Raw genomic sequence first — 13065 nt, forward strand, 5'->3', positions numbered from 1 at the left:
TCCCCGCCTCTCATGAGTGCTTCTTACGAAATATGATAGATATCCAGTGCAAAGTTCTACAGAAGAAGTCATTATAGCAATTTAGGCAAATTGCCCCCTTTTGGTCCCGCCCCTCAGTTCCCTTGAGGGCCAGCCCCACCATTTGTACAATTTTGCATCCCCACTACCTAGGGATGCTTCCAGTAAAATATGGTTGATATCCATCTTTTAGTTCCAGAGAAGTCGCTTGAAGCAATATAGACAAATTGACCCCTTTATTGTTGACGGGCGACGGACGGACGACGCGGTATGGACTAGGTGAGCTAATAAAGGAATTTAGAAGTAGAAAGAAAGAGAAAGATCCCAAATATTGCAATGGATGGGCGTAGCTGTTTTTTTTGGTCGCTTTTGTGTTTCCAAATAGAGGACACCAAAGCAAATCCCCAATTCTGCAGGGGGTTACGCATTAGTCGCCTCCTACGATACACATGCCATGGGTAACAGCAGGTGTATTTTTCTCGATCCCCCACCTACAGGGGTGGTTAGAAGTAGAAAGATAAAGATCCCAAATATTGCAATGGGTAAAGCAGATTTATTTTGGTAACCTGTGTACAAGGGTTCAGGTCATTGCCAATAAGATGAAATGACCGTACACGTGATGACGCAGAACACTACAATTAGTGTGAAAATTAGCTGATGCCTGGCACGTTTTTGCAAAAATGTGGATTTGCTTCCATTTGAATTAAAATTGTGAAAACAAAGAGAACATTAGTTATGTGAACAGGACCCATAAAACAGATCCTTGATTGGTAAGAGAGGAAAGTTTCTAGTAGTTTCATCTTCAAAACGTTCTGTTTCAGGTTCTCTTTTGCACAGCTACCTTTTGTAGCACTTCGTACAAATACTAAGTTCTTCATTTGGGCAATATATGCCACTTTTAGTCAGTATATCCAAAAAGCCATTTATTTTATGGATTTCTTTTTAGATTCCGTGTACCTTTACATTAACGATGGAGACCTTTACCAATTCATTAACAAATGAGTATGACATATCCTCTAAACACAATGTAAAAACGAAAGTCTGTTGATAAAATGTATGAAAAACGATAACAAAATGTATAATAACAAATTCTAAGTGAAAAGGATATTCCATTTGACCTCAACATTGATCGTTAACAAAAACTTTATCAATCACGCCAAGTGATGAAGCAAATTCGAAATTTTTGTGACCTAACTTAATTGCAACGAATTCTTACCAATTGCATGTAATCATCTGTATTGGTATTTTCCTGCGGTTCGCAGTAATAGCAGGAAATATATTTCTGTTCGTATTCGCTAGGAGCTGTAATTTGATAGGCTTGGTGTAACGAGGTGCCGTTGCACGTGCAGGTGACGGTAAGGGTGGGAGAGCGTGGAGCCGGGTCGTTCTAGCCTGTTAACATGACCAGACGGTTGGGTTTCTTTCATTAATATTTTTCAGCAAAAATTATAAATTGTATTAATATGTAAATGCTTGTAGTGTAAAGGATGAGTAAAGATGCACGGATAGTTTGTTTTGAGAACTAGACTGCTTACTGTAGCGATCAATAGCTTAATTTTATTTTGTGACTGTTGTCCATAAATCAAAGTTAACCGATTGCAGATATTTTAGAGAATATGTTATCATGATTGATATAGTGATAGGCGTCCACGGTTTTCCAGTTTTTAGGCTGATGTAGTCTTCTCTCTGGTTTTTAGCCCAGGGTGCATTTCAACCTACAAGGTGCATTTGCAAGGTTTAGTTGATAGGATTGTGCAAAGAGAGATATGCATGTATGGGATTTAAATGTGTATTAAATTGATGTGATCATGATTAAACGCCGCTCCAGTGCTTCTGTGTGACAGGCAATCGCAGGTATGGTGTTGTTGGTTTATAGTAAGGTAGGACACGGTAAGGTTATTTAAGTGACAGTGTAGAACAGACTGCATTCCGATGGACGTCAGGGAGGTGTCTTATGCCCTGACCTTTTTGGGTACACATGTTGTGCGAAATAAATACATTCCACCACATTTTTTGGGACTGATTTTTAGCTCACCTGGTCCGAAGGACCAAGGTGAGCTTATGCCTTACCGTGGCGTCCGTCGTCCGTCCGTCGCCCGTCGTCTGTACGTCAACAATTGCTTTAAACGACTTCTTCTTCTTAACCACTGATTGGAATTTAACTAAATTTGGCTGGAAGCATCCCTGGGTGGCGGGGATTCAAAATTGGACAAATCGTGGGGCTGAGGGGCGGGGCCAATTAGGCTATATTGCTTTAAGCGACTTCTCCTCTGGAACTAGGTGATGGATATCAACCATATTTGACTGGCAGCACGCCTAGGCGGTGGGGATTCAAAATTGTACAAATCGTGGGGCTGACCCCCCAGGGGGCTTAGAGGCGGGGCCAAAAGTGGGCAATTTGGCTTTATTGCTATTAGCGACTTCTTCTCTCGAACTAAGCGATGGATATCAACCATATTTGACTGGCAGCATCCTTAGGTGGTGGGGATTCAAAATTGTACAAACCTCGCTCATCACGACAGTTTATGGCGGAGGTATCCCGCGGGGGAAACCAGACCGTCCGGCGTATACTATGCCTAAGCAGTCTGTTCACGCCCTGGGAGACGCCTCCGAATTGAACAGCCGGGTTCCCCTTCCACTCCCGTCTGGCTCTCCGTCTCTGGCACCTCTTCCATTCTGGTTGGTGCATGGGTGGTCTCCTAGCTACCGGATTCCTAAAGTTAGTGTGTTTACCTTGTCCCTCTTCATCATGAAGGCATCCTTGTTGGAGTGCATTTTTCATTTCAACATATTTTACTGACATCGAAGAATGTTACACTGTCAAAAGGATTGTACAACAGGCTTATAGCCTTTATAAGTTCTCTCCATTGATGGTAGATATATTGACATTATGGATTGATTTTATAATAATAAGATTTTGCTTACTGTCAAAAAATAACCATTTTAAATCAGTAACATATTTGGCGTTAGAATTATTTGTTTCTCTTTTTTTTTTTAGACAATATGTCACTGCAAAAATAAATGTACAGTACTGTTCATTTCTAAGACCTCATGCACCTGATGTTAAATAATATGATATAAGCATAACTATTTAGTAACGGATACAATATGAATGTGTACGAATTTGCTCGATGATTTAATTTCTGGTACATTTAATCAACATACATTTTATTTTGTAATAATATATTTGTGTATCCATTATATTTGGTTATTAGTGTGCATATTTTGGTATAGAGGAAAATTGCAGGTAAATAGGGTCCATAGAAAGTTATATATAATATGATCACAAATGAAATTGCCTAAATTCTGATCATATTTCCTCTACATATTGTCTTTAGTTCTACTGCCAATTATGTACTTAATTCTAATTAGATATTTACAGAATTAGGAGGTTATTATGTAAAATATGCTGTGGGTTGGGGTTGGGGATTACTACCATAGAATAGTGTATTAATTAGATTTAGTCTTCAATATACAACGAAGGTAAAACTATATATATATATGCTGGAGATAAATGTAATGTACAAACATATTCATAAATGTGCTGGAGATAAATTTAATGTATTACCTTTGTATCAACTATTTTCATGAGACACTATTTTTAAAGAAACGAAAGAAGACCAGCTAATCAAAATATTAAAATCAAGTCTCAACAGGCCACAGTAAAATTTTACGCTAAATCTTGTTTACTTCGTGACGTCACGTTACTATTGTAGTGTGATGACATGTAATTGTGACGTCACGACGTTGTTCTTTTGAATAAATCTGAAGAGCCATGTGAAAGGTGAAAGCAGCTAGTTTTTTAGTCGGTCGTTAATCTATTTTTTTAATATATATATATATATATATATATATATACATATATTATAAATCAGAAAAATGATCCTTACAGACGAATAAATATTATATAAAGAAAAATGTTATAAATCAGAAAAATGATCCTTATTTTTTCTTTATATAATATATATATATATATATATTGGTTATAGACCGCATATACATGTAGTATACAAGCTATAATATCAGATTGAAGACCGCACAGTCCTTGTGTTACGCTAAGGTCTTCAACTGAACACTATACAGGATCCAGAGTAAATATTACTGCGGTATAATTCACAGTAATGCATTTAAGTACATATATGGAAAAAATGCAGATCTTAAGTATGTACACTAAAAATTAAAGATATAAGTAGTATGGGAGAATATAAAAGGAAAGCATAACAATATCATGATAACCAGCCAGAGATGCACTCCTGTACGAATGGTTGTTGTTTTTATAAATAAGTGTTATTATATACAAATATATATAATATGCATATATATTAACTCAAAATGTGTCAAATTGCCTGGTATTATACTCGATATTCAACAAATCTGTTAGTTTTAACTATATATTTAAGAACAGAGTCAAGAATTTCCATATTTACATCGTCGTTACATATTTGACAGTCATATAGTAAGTTGGTGAGATGAAAATGGTTATGGTTTCCAATAAGTTCAAGTTCATTTTTTAGTAATGCTCTTTGGACTGAAAACAGAGGACAGTGACGAAAAAAATGTGAGACAGTTTCATGATTTAAATCACAAGAACACATAGGATTATCTTTTAAATGATCAATATATAGGTCAAAATTTAAGTTGCTACATCCATTTCCAAGCTGACAAAGTATGATATTACCCTTCCTTGATCCTTTATTTTTTAATACATTTGAAACGCTCACATCTTCCTCTTCACTGATATTTGACATGTTTATAAGTTTCTTAAAAATGTTAAGGGAGGTTGCTTGTACTGTAGTAGGTGAGAGTTTATTAAACTCTCGGAGCATTGAAGGAAAAAAACCTATGATCTACAAAGTGGAGGGCTAACTATTCTATTTCTACCCAATGAATGTATATTTGCTTCATTATTGTTAATAAAAGGGATGATTGATTCTTTCAAGTATAAAGGTGCATGGCCATGTATTATTTTGTACATTAAGATCAATTGATGATTTTTCCGACGAATTTCTAATGGTTCCCACCCTAATTCCCTATAAAGTAAGTGATGAGATGTTCCTCTTCTCAGCCCTGTTATAATTCTTGCTGCTTCCAGGAGGATAGATTCTAGTAAAAAAAATAGTTGGGTTGTACAATTATTCCAAATTACATCAGCATATTCAAGTAAAGGTCTTATGAATGCAAAATATATTTTTATAAGAGTTTCTCTGCTAAGTTTATATTTCAAACAGCGTAGTATATTTATTCTGGTATATGTTTTTTCATAAATAGTTTGTATATGGGATTCCCAGGTACCATTTTCATTAAGAGTCACACCTAAGTGTTTATGAGTGGATTCATTAGAAATTACATCATTTTGAAATAAAATTGGTGGTAAAGCAACTTCTTTTTTCCTGGAGAATAATACAGATTTTGTTTTTCTTGGATTGAAATTTACATCCCATAGTTAAGCTCATTCACTAATATGTTTTAAATCATATGTAAGAAATTGTGCAGACTGATCAGGATTGTTATCAACAATGCCATATAGGGAGGTATCATCAGCAAAGAGTTTTACTTTACTTGAAACAAGATCAGTAATGTCATTTATATCTAATAAAAATAATAACGGACTCAGAACTGATCCCGGGGGGCCTCCTGCATTAACAGTTAAGTATGGGGAATAGAAACCTTCAGTACTTACTCGTTGATTCCTATCAGAAATGTAGTTATGGATCCAAGATAATCATTTACCTTTGATTCCATAATCACTTAATTTTTTAACAAGCCCTGTATGCCAAACTCTATCAAAGGCCTTGCTTATATCACAAAATACAAACCTAACTTCTTTACCTGTGTCTATTTTTTTTGATATTTCATGATAAATATATAATAGTTGGTTTACAGTGGAGTCACCTGGTCTAAAGCCGGACTGATTGTTCGGTAAAGTGTTATTAGATATAAGATAGTTGTATAGGTATTTGAATAAAATATTTTCAATAAGTTTACAATACAAGAGGTAATAGAAATTGGTCTATAGTTAGCAGTATTACTCCTAGAGCCACTGCCTTTGAAAATAGCATTAATATTAGCCATTTTCCAGTAGTTCGGCAGAAGACTAGAGTCTAAAGTTTTGTTAAATAATAGTTTAAGTGCCAGAATAAGAGATGGTGCTAACTTTTTAATAACCTTAGGAACTAAGCCATCAGGTCCAGATGGGTTTTTTTTCGTTCTTTTTTTCTAACTGATCTTTGACATCCTGACAAGTTATTTGAATATTTGATATGGAGTAAGGAAGTTCCACAATTACATCATCAGGAAGTTCAAGTTTCAAGGGGGTAGTGGATGACTTATAGGGGGTATACTTTTATTATCAAGAGCATTTTGAAGTTTAACAATGAAACTAGATTTTGCTTCTCGAATAAGGCTGATTACTTCATTTTTAATTATTCTAAAGCGCGTCCAGTGGTCAGGGTTATTGGTTACTTTTGCCTTTTTATGAATTCTATTTCTTTGCTTCATTTTAGTTTTAATGTTATGGTTCGTCCAAGATTTATCATTTGGTCTTACTGTAATAGTTTTACATGGTGTATATCTTTCCATCTGCTCGGTGATTGCATTATTTATGATGATACTAAATTCATTCGAATCGGATTGGTTACCTTAATGTTGCCAATCCATATTTAGTAGACATTCATTCATTTGATTAAAATCAGCAGCGTCATATTGCCAGATTTCCTTTATATAAGAGTTTTGCTTAAATACACAAAATGATATACTAATATGTACTGGAGAATGATCACTACAAAATGGATCGCCTACTTGTGTACCTCTTATAATATTTCTATTTGTAAATACAAAGTCGATGCAACTAGAGCTTCCTGGTGTAATACGCGTGGGTTCATTTATTAGATTGTATCAGTTAAATTTAGAAAGATTTGATAGGTGGGAAGTTGGTTGAAGAGAAAGAAGATTAACATAATTGTCCCCTACTAATAAAATATCTAGAGAAAGGTCTGATGCTTTTTCAAGTATGCCATCCTGTATAGATAGCCTAATAAAAATGTATGTTTGTTGATAGTTTCTTCCAACCATAGTAGTTCAATATCATCTATTTCAAAATCATGTCTCCTTTTGGTTAAAACAGAATCTTTATAATAAACCAGTACACTACCTCCCTGTCTATTAATTCTGTCTCGAATGAGAATCAATAATAATATCCTTGTTTGGGATTTCAGGTTTAAGATGCGATTCAGTGATACAGATGTCATTGTTATTTAGTTCAGCTTCAATTAAGTCAGTTTTAGTACGTATAGATCGAGAATTTAAATGGACAATATCGAGATTTCCTAAGGGACCTGGGTTTTCCTCTATATCAGACGATACTGTCAATAACATGAGCATGATAATGTATATAAATGATAGGTTATTCCAATCTACATAACTACTTAATATTGAAGTTATTAGGCTGTTGTTTAGGTAAGAAGGGTGGCATTGTTTTGGCAGCATACATACCTGGCGATATAAATATAGGGATGAAAATTAATGAACAGACTCAAGCGCATTTAATATTGAAACAAGAGAAAACTTACCCATTGTCAAAAATGACAAAGATTAAGATCTGGAGCTGTTTCAAAAGGCACTCGAGTCTGTGATCCGGCAAGAATACATCCATGGCTGGCAAATGATTGTTAAGCAGGGGGTTTGGGAAGGGGATGTAGGGTTTCTAAGAAGGGATACACAGTTGGTAACAAAAATACATACATGATATCTATAGTGGTGGAGGAATCGTAAGTTTTCTCCATCAGACGCAACACATGGTGTACGGAAGCTTTTTATACTATAATACAATCATATTTAATACAAACATTTCTATGATAAAGATTTTGTACAATATCTTTGTGGTTTAAACATTATCCGCCTAAAGAAGTATGTGAATAAGTAATTGAGTAAATTTTCCTGGTAATGAGCTTAATTAGATTTGTGCAAGAATATTACACCATGCTCATATAGTCTATAACACAATGTTAGCTATGGTGTATTCTTATGTGTTCAATTAGGTAGGTAATATTTAGGACACCGTGCGTGTAATCACGCGTGGTTGCGCGCGACACATAACATACGCACGTAGGTCGATGAATACATGACTTTTCAGTTTGGGCAGCAGACCATTAATTGTTTGTAAACATTGAGGATTTTCGTTAAAAACAATGGATTTAACCACGAGGGAAAACTAAGAAAATGCATGATGAATATTGAGAGAGGCTAGATAACCTTACTAATATTTAATGTTTAATAAGGTAAGATTGACACTAAAAGTAGTTGCTGTACACATGAGACTTGATCTAGTATTGTTGCAAGGATGGCAGGAGATATGTGCTAGTCAAAACAGAAGAATGTCAGTTTCACTTATACAAGGGATACGTCAGCTCTTGTACAGTGATTATGAAAGAGTTTGCTACTACTATTGGTCGACAATAAGGATTAGCATTGATCACGATTCGGTAACCTGGATAGGAAATGTATCTAATAAGTAGATACCAAGGAGAATTGGACAGATAATGTAACACACCACATGTACACTGGTATTCTAAAGTAAGGTTGACATATATGGTTGTCAGTACTATATATATATACCGTAGTATACGTTGAAACTACTATATAAGCCTTTCGGTTGCCGATAGTCATCTGGCATTGACAAAACATTAATTTAGTATACAGATAATATTGCATTATACTTAGGAAGGGGGGGGGGGGGTACATTCTTATGAGTTGTGGTTTATCATAGAAGTGATCGAGATCTATGGATTGATATGATCAAGGATGTAGACTTAGCATAAGTTCAGATTTATTGATTTTAGCAAGATTGGTTTGATAAACTTCTTCTCTACCCTGCAGGTAGGGCATAAGAATTGTACCTGCTGCCCCCAATTGCATGATCGTAAGAGGCGACTAAATTTGGGACCTTGTCTCTTCTCTCCTTTCTAAATAACTTTTTCTTCCTAATGTCTCCCTTGACAATGCCTCACTTTTGGCCATTTGTTGAGCGTCCGCCCCTGTGAGGAAGGCTTTGGGTTCTGTCCCCTGGCCGAGACATACCAAAGTCTTTAACATTGGTAGTTTCTACTCCTGCTTAACGCTCAGCAAGTTAGGAGTGGGACGACTGGTTCGCCCGTTGTCAGTATAATGTGACCGGGTGGGGCGTCCTGCTGGGTGTCTTCGGCAGTATGTTTCAGTGGGGTAGCACTATAAAGTCGGCATCAGTTCCGCGCTATCACAAGGAGACAAACACGAACATATCGCAGCCTCCCAAAATACACACACACACTACACGCATGCATCTTGCACACAGGGGAGGCCGTCCTTAAATGACCTTAGCTGTTAATAGGACGTTAAACAAAATCAAACAAACAAACAAACAAATTGATAAACTTCTCATAAACATATAATATACACACTCTTCATGCCATGGGCATGGACATATGTGTCATGCATGTTTGGATATATGGGAAAGAAAGAAATGGATACAGACTAGAAATTACAACTCCTTCATACCTTCCAGGAAAATCAAGGTACAAAATATACTTGTATTTCATATAAATATATATATACATTATACACATGGAGGGGATGTGGATGGTATGTCTCTGGTTGTGTATATCAATATAAGATAATGTAGTACAATAAAAATGCTGATAGCAAAAATACTCATTTCTCCCTAGTATCCTCTAGCTCGATTGAATATCAATTAATATATGTATAAATTGGGAGATAATGGAATAATGTAGTTATAGACTACTTATGAAACACTATAAACGACATGATGAAAATATATGGTAAACAGTTATTTCCTTTGGCAGAGGGGTGAACAGGTTGGAAACAGCTGTACTGGCGGTGGACTGGTTTCTGAATTTGCTGTAAGTACGTCTAGGAGTGAGGAATTCAGCAGATGAGGGTTTGGAGCCAGTTCGATTTTGGCGAATAGGAGGATCGGGGTATGAGGATAATTCAGACAGGGTAGTGACAGTAGCTTTTTCTCCGGTGTTACTACGAATTACAATCCTGCCGTCTTTGGTCCAGGTGCTGCTGATGAGTTTCCTGCTCTTGAGAAAACGTGTCTTAGCGTAAATCTTGGCACGCTGACTGGTGAGGGCCTCCGTAAGAAAAAGTTTCGGTAGAGCTGGGTGAGCGACAGATTTGGGCGAGGTGGTAGATGCGTTCACGACCGCGGATGGCTGGGTCTCAGCTGGAGGCTGCTCATCGTCGACAGGTTTCTTGAAGAGACATAACCTAGCTTCGTATATCTGGGCTCTGATTCTGTAGGAGAGGAACCGGACGATGATATCGCGGGGTTGTAGTGAAGATCTGGGGCCGACCCGATGCGACCTACTTATATCGTTTAGGTCGATTTCAATACATGATGGAGTGCACCTGCCGGATATGGGCCCTGCACTAAACTGCCGCCGACATCAAGTGCACTCCTGCAACTTGATCCTTCTCACGTGGATCCTCACCCAATGATCCATTAGTCGCTGTTGTTTAAGGAATGGCCCAAGGCTGTGGCAGGCTGGGCATGGCATGCTCTCCACCCTTCAGGGCTCCCTTCCCGCTGCGCTTCATCCCCGTCATAAAGTAACGCTTCCATCTGTAAAATAAAGTTGTCATGCTATTTAAATGCTCAGGCCTTACGATATTCCCAAATTGACTACGAACTAAGATAGCCCAGTACTAATCCATAGTTGATGACTAATCCATAGTTGATGGCTAATCCGTCTTTGACTGGATATAAATTAAGAGTATTTATTTGTTAAAAAGCTATTTGTGGTTGAAGGTGATATGGAACACCTGGTACAAGGGTGTCCCCGTCCCGGAGTCGCACGAGGGTGTAGATACGATGATTGTCGCTGTTTGTCTCGTTCTCGTCTCTAGCAATCACAGCCTACGTTTCATATCATTGACAACAAGTGATCCGCAAAACTTCTGTCTACAGCGGTGTTTTCGAACGACCAAAATGTAAACTGACCCCGTACACTTTATTAGGTCCCTGAGTCGCCATAAATTAATGACGATACAAGTAAGGAAGCTTTAAAGACATGAAACATAACCATGACAGGTTCCAAGTTGGTAACTTATAATTAGTGGTAGCCGTACCTGACTATGCTGACCCCGTTACACACCCCCCCCCCCCCCCCCCCAGTCAACATTGAAAATTACATTATAAATTTGGCTACTTAAAACGGATTTGCACCCTGATTAGGCAAAAATATAACAAAAACTCTCAACGTTCAACGTTAAAGCCAAAAGTAAGGTGTTGCCAAGCAAGGCGCAATGGTATAAAGGGTAGTTGGAATCAAAAAGAAATATAATACAAATCTCAAATCTTGCAATTGGTGCAGCAGATATATTTTGGTCGCTTTTATGTCCCCAAATAGAGAGCACAAAAGCAAATTCCCAATGGTTAACATGAGGACGGATGTCAAGGCAGTCGCCGCCCTAAACAGCAAGTAGTTAGAAAAGAAAGAAGACGCTATAGGAAGGAAATGGAAATTATTTGAAGTGTTGTAATGGGGGGACGCAGATCACTTTTTGTCTCTTCCATTTCCCCTTTGTAGGAGACACGGACGAAATCCCCCAATTATGCAGGGGCTATCTTATGGATCTCTTCTCTCCTTTCTAAATAGCTTTCTTCTTTCTTATGTCTCCCTTGACAATGCCTCACTTTTGGCTATTTGTTTAGCGTTCGCCCCTGTAAGGAAGGCTTTGGGTTCTGTCCCCTGGCCAAGACATACCCAAGTCTTTAAATTGGTAGTTTCTACTCCTGCTTAACGCTCAGCAAATTAGGAGTGGGACGACTGCTTCGTAATGCATCATGTGACCGGGTGGGGCGTCCTGATGGTTGTCTGCGGCAGTATGTTTCAGTGAGTCGTCATTTGTTCCGCGCTATCACAAGGAGACAAACACAAACATATCGCAGCCTCCCAAAATACACACACATGCATGCATCTTGCACACAGGGGAGGCCGTCATTAAATGACCTTAGCTGTTAATAGGACGTTAAACAAAATAAAACCAAACGAAATTATGGTCATGCAGTGTGATTCAGCAGACCTGTTCTTTTTCCAAACAGCACTGGTTGTCTGATCAATGAAACATGTAGACTTTTAGTCACCATCTTCCAAATTTACCGAGATCTTTTAGCTGGCTATCAATCTTCACTCACACATGAATTTTATTCACACTCAAAAGACCTTCTGATGGTGTCTTTTGAGCCAGAACAGACTTAAGTTTATCATTAACTGTACTAGCGTGTGTAGTGTCACTGCTCACACTACAATAACTATGATCATCGATAGTGTCTTATGGTTTAACATCTAAATCTTCGTCCTGAATCTCATCCGTATTGAAACTCAACTTTACTACAGCTTTCCCCCCTGGTTTCATGCAGTTACCTGCTTCACTGATCTGTAGTTGTTTAATTTTTACGATGGATTTACTTAATCTATCAGCTACGCTTGTTTTCGATTTTGGGGTGGAAGATGGTGTTGGTTTGGTTTTCTTGCAGGATTCGGAAAATTTATCTATGTTTTCTATGCTAGTTTTTACAAACTCAAAGAATTTCCTGCTAGTATTCATGCAACTTTCACAAATGTACATAAATTCCCTTAACTCCACCGCTAGTAACCTTCCTGTGCAGGTTTCCACTATGGCAGCATACTCCTCGCTTACAGGTTTTTGCTTCGTAAGACAATATAGTCTCTTATTTGTCCTTGCACACAACAGACAGCACCTACTAGCTGCCAATTTTATGGGTGTCTTACCATCACTTGTTTGTAATGGCGCATCCATTTTTTTCCCTTTCGGAAATCTCGTTTGTTTGTTTGTTTGATTTTGTTTAACGTCCTATTAACAGCTAAGGTCATATAAGGACGGCCTCCCCTGTGTGCAAGATGCATGCGTGTAGTGTATGTGTGTGTATTTTGGGAGGCTGCGATATGTTCGTGTTTGTCTCCTTGTGATAGCGCGGAACTGATGCCGACTTTATAGTGCTACCTCACTGAAACATACTGCCGA

The sequence above is a fragment of the Mizuhopecten yessoensis genome, unplaced genomic scaffold (genome assembly GCF_002113885.1).
Source record: "Mizuhopecten yessoensis strain PY_sf001 unplaced genomic scaffold, ASM211388v2 scaffold716199, whole genome shotgun sequence".
NCBI classification, from domain to species: Eukaryota; Metazoa; Mollusca; class Bivalvia; order Pectinida; family Pectinidae; genus Mizuhopecten; species Mizuhopecten yessoensis.